The sequence below is a fragment of the Nicotiana tomentosiformis genome, chromosome 3 (genome assembly GCF_000390325.3).
Source record: "Nicotiana tomentosiformis chromosome 3, ASM39032v3, whole genome shotgun sequence".
Lineage (NCBI taxonomy): Eukaryota > Viridiplantae > Streptophyta > Magnoliopsida > Solanales > Solanaceae > Nicotiana > Nicotiana tomentosiformis.
The window spans coordinates 24,960,918-24,970,260 of NC_090814.1; positions in this window are offsets into that span (position 1 = coordinate 24,960,918).

Below are 9,343 nucleotides of genomic sequence, written 5' to 3' on the forward strand. Positions count from 1 at the left end.
GAAAAACTTCCTGATGATGAGAAAATTTCCGTTGTCCCAAAGTTTGCTCTTACAGGAAAGGACTGTCATAATGAGGTAACTAATCAACAAAATTAGTCGACTGAGAACCACATGGAAAACTAGGAACTACCTTATGCTGAACATTCAACTCCCATGGAAAAGGAGTTAGTCTCAGCTATCCCAAATGAATGGAAAAGTGAACCTGGATATCCCCATAAGTTCATCATTGGAAATCTACATGAAGATATTACCACCAGAAGATCTCAAAAGCTCAACTCTCATGTGGCCTTAATATCACAACTTGAGCCAAAAAAAGGTTGATGAAGCTCTCAAAGATAACTACTGGGTCAAAGCCATGATAGATGAACTTGGTCAATTTGAAAGGAATAAAGTGTGGAACTTAGTTCCAAAACCTTTTGATGCATCTACCATAGGAACTAAATGGGTTTTCAGAAATAAGCTGAATGAATCTGGTCAAGTAGTTCGCAACAAAGCAAGGCTAGTCACCCAAGGTTACTCACAGCAAGAAGGAATCGACTACGATGAAACCTTTACTCCTGTGGCAAGATTATAATCCATTCAAATACTACTTGCCTTTGCTTCTCATAAAGGGTTCAGACTATTTCAAATGGATGTAAAAAGCACCTTTTAAATGGATATATTTCTGAAGAAGTGTGTGTGAAACAACCTCTTGGGTTTGTAAAGAACAGTCTCCCAAATCATGTCATCAAGTTGTCAAAAGCCTTATTCGGACTCAAACAAGTCCCCCCCCCCAGCCTGGTCTGAAAGACGAAGATATTTTCTATTAAATTATTGCTTCAAGCGAGGTAATATTGATACAACTCTATTTATTAAGTGCTCCAATTCAGGTAATCTTATTACTCAAATTTATGTAGATGATATTATATTTGGAAGTTTTAACTCTGTATTATGTGAGTTCATATTATAAAAGTAGAGAGCATGATGGGAGAGCTGACTTTCTTTCTTGGATTAAAAATCAAGCAATCTTTCAAAGGAATCTTCATTAGCCAAACCAAGTACACCAAGGAGCTCATAAAAATGTTTGGAATGGAGAATGCGAAACCCAGTGGAACTCTAATGATTCCGTCAATAACTCTTGAAAAAGACAAAAACGGGAAAAGTGTCGATGCAACTATGTATAGGGGAATGATTGGATCCCTACTATATCTCACGGCTAGTCGACCAGATATAATGTTCAGTGTTTGTAAGTGTGTCAGATTTCAGTCGTCTCCAAAGGAATCTCATTTGACTGCAGTTAAACGTATCATTAGATACCTCATTGGGACCACTAAATTAGGTTTATGGTATTCCCACTCTAATAATTTTAACCTAAAAGGCTTTTCAGATGCAGATTTTGCAGGTGATTGGACTAACAGGAAAAGCACTAGTGGAACTTGCCAACTACTGGGAAATGCACTAATTTCCTGGCATAGCAAGAAACAAAATTGTGTTGCCTTGTCAGCTACTAAAGCAGAGTATTTACCTGTTGGAAGCTGTTGCACTCAAATTCTCTAGATTATGCATCAACTTCTTGATTATGATCTAAATCTTACTTCTACTCCTATTTTTTGTGATAACACGAGTGCTATATATCTATCAAAAAATTATGTGCATCATTCCAGGGCAAAGCATATAGAAATTAAGCATCATTTTATTCGTGATCATGTTGCTAAAGGTGATATAATGTTAGAATTTATTAGTACCGAGTCTCAACTTGCTGATATTTTTACAAAATCTCTTTTGGAAGAACATTTTTGTCTACTGCATAGTAAGATTGGTATTCTGCCTATTGCATAAAATTCTTTTGTATATTTGCAAAAGATTTTACTTCCTTTTTGAGTTTACTTAATTGATGGGTTTCATTAATTTGATGTGAGTGCTATTATTACCTTCCATTGGTGCCGCCGAAGCAACTCCTCAGAAGTGTCACTTAAGTCTGAACCTAACCCTTCCTCTAACCGATGCAACCCTTCAATCTTCCAAGCGCCTAAATAAGTATCCCCTCTTTTCCCATTCTTCATCACTTTTCACCAAACTCCACTACCATATCTAAGCGAAACCTCTCATTCTCTACTGCCACAAGACGAAGCAGACAGTTCCAAAAATCCCAAAACCCTGAAGAAACCGTCGACCTTAAGTCATCCCTTGACTCAGACCCCCTCAAAACTGATAATGAGAGTAGTGACTCGTCATAAGATTAAATTCTAAGCCAGAAAAAAGCTAGGAAGAGACCCATGGATCAAACCCCTAAAAAACCTACATGCAAGAAAGGAAAAGTGGAAAGCACTGATTTTGGGCCAGAGGATAAATTGAACTTGTACGGTCCAACTGAGAAATCGAGGTTTGAATCTTATAAGTCAAAATCTATGGCTTATGGGCAATGTAAGTCTCTCTCTTATGAAAGATATTCATTGTGATGTGGTTTCAATTTTTGATTTTCAATGCCTTTCTCCTCTGTTTGATACTATTGGAAATTCTGTGTATGAAGAACTTGTGAGAATGTTCTATACAAATTTGTTTGTAAATGACAAAGATGAGTTGGAGTCAATAGTCCTAGGTACTCGTATTGTTCTTGATGCTTATCAATTTGAGAAGATTGTTTCTGCTAAGTTTCATGGGTATGATGTCCTTGTTCAAAACTCCTGGCCAAAAGATTTTTAAGTGTCCTTAGATGAAGCAAAAACTTTTCTGTTTGAAAACCCCCTGACATTGGGCCTAAAAGTCTTAAGTTTGAACATCGTGTGTTAGCTCACATGATTGCTACTACTCTTCTTCCTTGGACTAGGTCTTTCAGCACTTTAACCACTAGGGATATTTTTGTCCTATACTGCCTTGTGAACAACAAAAGGCTTGACTGATTTGTGTATGGTTTGCTTATCTCACATATTCTTGAAGTAATGAAGGTTGATCTAGCACCTTTCTCTCTTAACTATATCTCAAGCACCTATGATAAGACAACCTTTGCTATGATGGGCTACACTTTAAGTGAAGATGGATGTGTTAGACGTGCCAAGATTGGAAGCACTCCAATACAGGTTGAGCCAACCACTGAACTACCGGAGCCTCAGTCGACTGCTACCAACAACTTACAACAAATTCAGTAAGGACTAGATGGGGGTAAAAACCATGCTCATTGCCATGAAAGAACATGTGGACAAGATCAGGGAGATAACTAAATAAATAGGTACAAATGTGGCTAAGCTTATGATGGACATGGGAGCCACAAAAAGGCAAGGAATCAGGGCATTCAACTCCATGACAGAGAAGATGGACAAAATCACCAAAGAAGTTGAAACCTTCTATGACACTTTTTGCACCAAAGTGATCAATACCCTGAAATACTTTCTGGGGAGGAACTAAGGTCGATGTGTGTGTGTTTAAAACAATTTCGTTTGGTACTATTTTTTTTTGTTTGATTTTGCCTTGGTCTATTATAAACATCACTATGTGCCTCCACTGAAGGCATAATATCTTCTACCCTAACTGCTATGTTGATTATCTGCTATATTACATATTACTTTCTACCTGCACTTTCTTCTTTGTTTTTAATTGATGTCAACGGGGGAAAATATTAGAGTAAAGTAGAATAGAGCAACAACTCAGGGGGAGCAGCAGTGGCATGTGGCATCAAAATTCAAGTGTGTGCATAGAATCAGGGAGAGCCCTCACATAAAAGGAAAATGTGCTTTGTTTACTCTTTTTGATTGCCATCAACAAAAAGAGGAAGATTGTTACACCTAAGTTTCAATGATGACAATAGAAAATCTAATATAATCTTTTTGATTGCAGGAAATCAGGATGACAATTCTAAATTAGAGGGAGCCAAAGGAAATCAAGATGTCAAGGCTATCAAAAAGGAAACAAGATCAAGTGCAGCCGCTATGGGAAGCCAATTCGTAATTCAAGGATAAGTTTGGTAAAAGAAATAGGAAGATTCTGGGGATTGATCAATCAAGCCAAGTCGCAAATCACTCCCTTAATCAGGAATGCGGAAAGGAAGGAAATCATTGAATCCAACCCATCTCTTGAGCGGTATTTAGAGGCAACCCTTGGGTCAAAACTCTTAGAATATTCTTGCCTCAATCAATGGTCAATCTGCAACGGCTAGCTCAAAAAGAAGATTGCAAGATCTCAAGACTCTTATATAAGAAGACTGAAAGTCAGAAGCAAAAGCCACACAATTTACCACTATTTCTATACCTTTCTAGTTCTTACTACAAACACTGTAGTTTTGATTTTACAACTGTCACAAAACATAGGAAGAGTTAGAAAACAAAACAAGAGTTGCGTCAAGTTTAGAAAAACACTGTTGCTGAAACTCGTTGGTGGTGAACGATCCAAAACCACTACTGTTGTAACGAATTATTGAAGATCTAAGAGAACCCTTGTGACCCAAGAAAACTGGATGTAGGTACCACACCGGTACTTAACCCTTATAAAATTCCTATGTCTTTACCTTTTAATTCTACGCAACTGACTTTTGATGCAAATCAAACCTGCTGGAAAAGTTTAGTCGACTGATTCTTTTTTAAGTCAACTAAGTTATTGATTTGGCTACAATTCACCCCACCCTCTTGTACTTTCACTCATTTTTCTAGCAATTCAAGGCTTGGATCACTAAGAATCTCTTTCTCTTATTCATTATCTATTTTGCTTAACTATTTAGCTTGTTAATTTTATTACGTTAATTTCATCATATTCGTATCAACACGGGTTTAGCTATTTTGGTTTAATTGGTTGTGGCCTAAAAATATAAGTTATTTTGCTCAGCCTATTAAACATATTTTAGATTAAATAGTTTGTGCCCACCATGGGGCCCAAGCAATTGCTAATTATTCCAAAGTTTTCTGATCCTTTGATTGATTTTCTCTTTGTTGTAGTGACACATCATGGCTGAAGATCAAAGTAGGTTATTGATCCATGTCCAATCCGCACTCAATAGTAAGTGGAAATGGTTGTCGGAAGAATAGCACCCAACAAGAGTCCGGGTCTATTTCCATAGGGAGTTGAATATGGGTGTTAAGGGTATAGACTTGACGAGAGTAAATAAAATAACTAAATTTCACTTCCAACCAAATGGGTAAAAAGCCTAGGGATGTGACCTTTACCTAGGTGTTCGCCTAATAGGTTAAATACGTTAACACTTGTTTTATTGATCGGGGGTGTATTATAGCTCTCAACTCTAAGTTACCCACTAAATACCTCTCGGTCATAGAGTGATTTTGCCTAATTTGTCTTACTCAAGCCCAAATGAGTATCAAGCTAAATGGTTGATATAAGCTCAAGTCGGGTTTTCTCTATCTCTAGTTCAAACCCTTTAATTAGGCTAATCAAATTTTTAATTAGCCCAATTTCTTGTTAGCCAAGCTTTCCTAGACTACGTCCCTCTTTCTCATATAAAGACCAAGTCAAAAAGGCATGAATCAATGTTTGCAACCATTAATTCTAAAATTAAAGCATACACAAGGCTAAATAATCGACATCCAATCATAAACAAGCATTAAACTAAATACCCATAAGGTTTATGCACTAGGGTTGGGTCATAACCCCAGTAAAAGTCTAGCTACTCATAATTGAAAATGAAGAAAACAAAGAAGAAATACTAATTAAACTCATAATCTAAGATTAAAATGATAAATATGATGTTTAAAACCCAAAATAGTCACAAACTTCCTAAAATAGCAAAATACAACGGCTACAACTGCACAAACTTCAAAACGTGACCTAAAAATGTGATTCCCGTCTATTTATAGTGGCCCAAAATTCGCTGATAAAAATGCCCCTCGGGAGGTTCTGCAGCCGCACAATTCTATGTGCAGTCTGCACATTGCCTCAGCTTGCAGAGACTTTGAATTTGCAGCCGCATAATTTGGTCTGCGGCTGCAATGCATCTTCTGCGGCCGCACAATTCTTGTGTGGTCCGCACTTCAAGCAAGGCTTCAAGTCTTGGTCATTTGCATACTCTCTGAACTTTGAATTCTTTGTCGAGGTGTGATTCATAGTTTTGACATTTTTTGATTTGATTTGAGGCCTTGAGTAGGTCCGCGCTGTATTATGAAACTAGTTGGTATGTTCGGACGGGGCCCCAGGTGTGTTTCAGACGGGTTTCAGATCATTTAGATCATGTTTAGAGAAGCTGGTTTGGGCAGGGGTCTAGTTTGGTCGCACCTGCAGACCCCTGGGAGCAGGTGCATTGATCGCAGGTGCGGAGGAGAAGGGGCGCAAATGCAGATCAAGGCTGGAAGGGGGAAGACCGCAAAAGCGGATGTTTGGGCGCACCTGCGCATTCGCAGGTGCGGGATGCTGAGCGCAGAAGCGCACGCGTAGAAGCGCATATGCTGTCGCAGAAGATAATTTAGCTGAGGTAAGGCATTTACGCAGAAGCGGCCGTCGCAGAAGCGGCCGTCGCAGAAGCGACCTGCTGACCGCAAAAGTGGGATCCCTGGGCAGAATCATATATTTCGAAGGGTTTGAGGATTTTATCATTTTTGGACTTGTTGACCTTGGTTATGGGAGATATTTTATGGGGTTTTCAAGTAATTCATCGGGGTAAGTGTTCTTTACCCGAATCTTATTATTTTTCATGAATCCATTATTATCTTCATCATCTAATTAGTGAATTAAGTTGGAAATTTGGGAAAAGTTGTAAATATCTTTCAAAATGTAAAATGATTATTTGATGGAAGAATTGATGTCGGAAATTGATAATTTTGGTATGGTTGAACTCGTATCGGAATGGGTGTTTGGTTTTTGTGAATTTTATCGGGTTCCGAGGTGCAGGCCCAGGGGTTGACTCTTTGGTTTTGATTAAAGATCAAAGCTTTATTATTCAAAATTGTTTTCTATGAGTTTTATTTATGATTTGAAGTTATTCTGGTTAGATTTGAGCCGTCCGGAGATTGTTTTCACTCGAGAAGGTCATTTAGAGTATTGGTCTAGCTTCTTTGAGGTATGTATCTTTCCTAACTTTGTGTAGGGGAACTACCCCTTAGGATTTGAGTCATTTGGGCTAATTGTGTCATGTGAATGCCGTGTACACGAGGTGACGAGTACGTGCTCGGGCTTATTTTTGAAAATTTGACAGTTTAGGACTCTTAGGTTCTTATGTTCATTAGATCTAAAGTTGTTTTTTCATGTTAAATCCCCTATTTACTAAATTCACCGTTACGTGTCTTATTTGAAATTAATTGCTTCATGTTTTACCCTTATTGCCGATTAAACTCTTATGTGCCTTAACTGAAGTTGTTGCCTCTTTTATTTCCATTCTATCCTTTCCGTAATTGCTTTTCCTTAAATGAAGTTATTATTATCTATTTCGTAATTGTCTATCCTTAATTGGAGTTATTATTATCTTTTCAGTAATTGCTTATCCTTAATTGAACTTGTTATATCTCTTCCATAATTGCTCAACCTTAAATAAAATTTTGTTATCCCTTTTCATTGTTGACTTATCCTTTTGTGGAATCATCGATTCATGTTATCTCTCTTATCGTTGAATTGTACATTTGCGGAATCATTCCTACACATTAACTCTTCCTTGTTGAGCTATTCTTGTTGAGACCATTATTCACTGTTGTGTCTTTCTCTGTGTGCTCGTTCTACCGTTTCTTTGTCTTCTGAAGTTTCTGAGTTGAGTTACTTGCTGTATTCTCATGTTATTATTATTGTTGCTATTGTATTCAGTGTTGTTGAGCCGAGGGCTATGCGTGGTTATGATATTGAAACTGTTTGGAGGAAATGTTGTGGCATATGAGCACATATTGTGAAAGTTATTTTATTGAGTGTTATGTTTTGGCACACATGTTATTGTCGGGAGGATTGTTCGAGTATTTGCACGAGGTTTCTGCCGTTATTATTACTATTTATACGCATGCGGTGGTATAAGGTCTAGGTGTTGAAACGCATGCGATGAGATAATGCGGGCTTGATACGCGTGGCTAGTAGGGAAACTACTAGAAGTCATGCGGTGTGATAAGGCGGGCTAAAACGCGGGATGCTATTTCGGGAAAAATGATTTTCAAAACTAAATATAAAGGCTCCCGCGATGATATATGGAAAGATTGTGATTCATTTTGTGATTTGAGACTACGAGATGATACCTCGGTACTTGCCTTATGTGTACGAGATGATACGCGATGATAAATGATTTTGACCATTTACACGTACTCTCGTGTACTTGCCTTATGTGTGAGAGTTATCCTGTTGACACGTGAGTTGTCCGTGCAATCATGAGTCATTATTATTGTTGGCACGTGAGTGGTCCGTGCGGATATTAGATATTGACACTCCATTGGCACCAGAGTTGTCCGTGCTATTATGAATTGTAATGTGGGCACAAGATGCCAAGTGATTATGGTTCACGAATTGGGACCCGTGATTTGTGATTTTGAGGTTTGGTACCTCGTGGAAATTCTTGATAAACCTGGTGTGAGAGCGGTTGTTCCTATTGTGTTGTCACTTGTTTTCCTTTATTTGGTTTCACCGGATTTGAATTGTGTGCAGCTTACTCTACAGTGTTATTACTTGTTGTGTCTCGTTGCTAACTGTTGCTTTTAGTCCCTATTACAAACATTATATTATTATTGTCATTATGCCTAGCTTTATATTGATATTGTTCCCTGTTGGTTCTACATTTATACTTGTTCAGGTTGTCTAGTCCAGTGTGTATCTTGACTGTTCCCCGTCACTACTCCACCGAGGTTAGTCTTGATACTTACTGGGTATCGCTGTGGTGTACTCATATTACGCTTCTGTACATTTTTTTGTGCAGATCCAGGTGCCTCAGATATTGTTGATTATTAGCTAGCTGGCCGAGCATTGCTGTGGAGACTCAAGGTAAACCTGTCGTTGCGTTCGTAGGTCTCAGAGTCACCTTCTAATATTGTATTGTACTATTTAATTCTATTCCGAACAGTTGTATTTAGGGATTTTATAGCAAACTTAGTAGAGCTTATGACTTGTACTACCGGTTTTGGGATATTATATCACATTGGAAATGTTGGCTTTATTTTGAAATACTTGGTTTCTGCGTAATAGTTTTGTTAGTTAATTGCTACAATTTAATTCAGTAAGTGTTAGGCTTACCTAGTCGTGGAGACTAGGTTCCATCACGACATCCTACAGAGGGAAATCGGGGTCGTGACATGATGATGGGAGTAGTTGTCAACTTGAGCTTCAACAATTTAAAAGCTCTCATGCAATAATCATTGAAATTAAACTTGGCATCCTTCTCAAGAAGCTTGCACAACGGGTTCACCACTTTAGAGAAATCTTTGATAAAACGGCGGTAAAAACCCGCGTGGCCTAAGAAACTCCGCACACC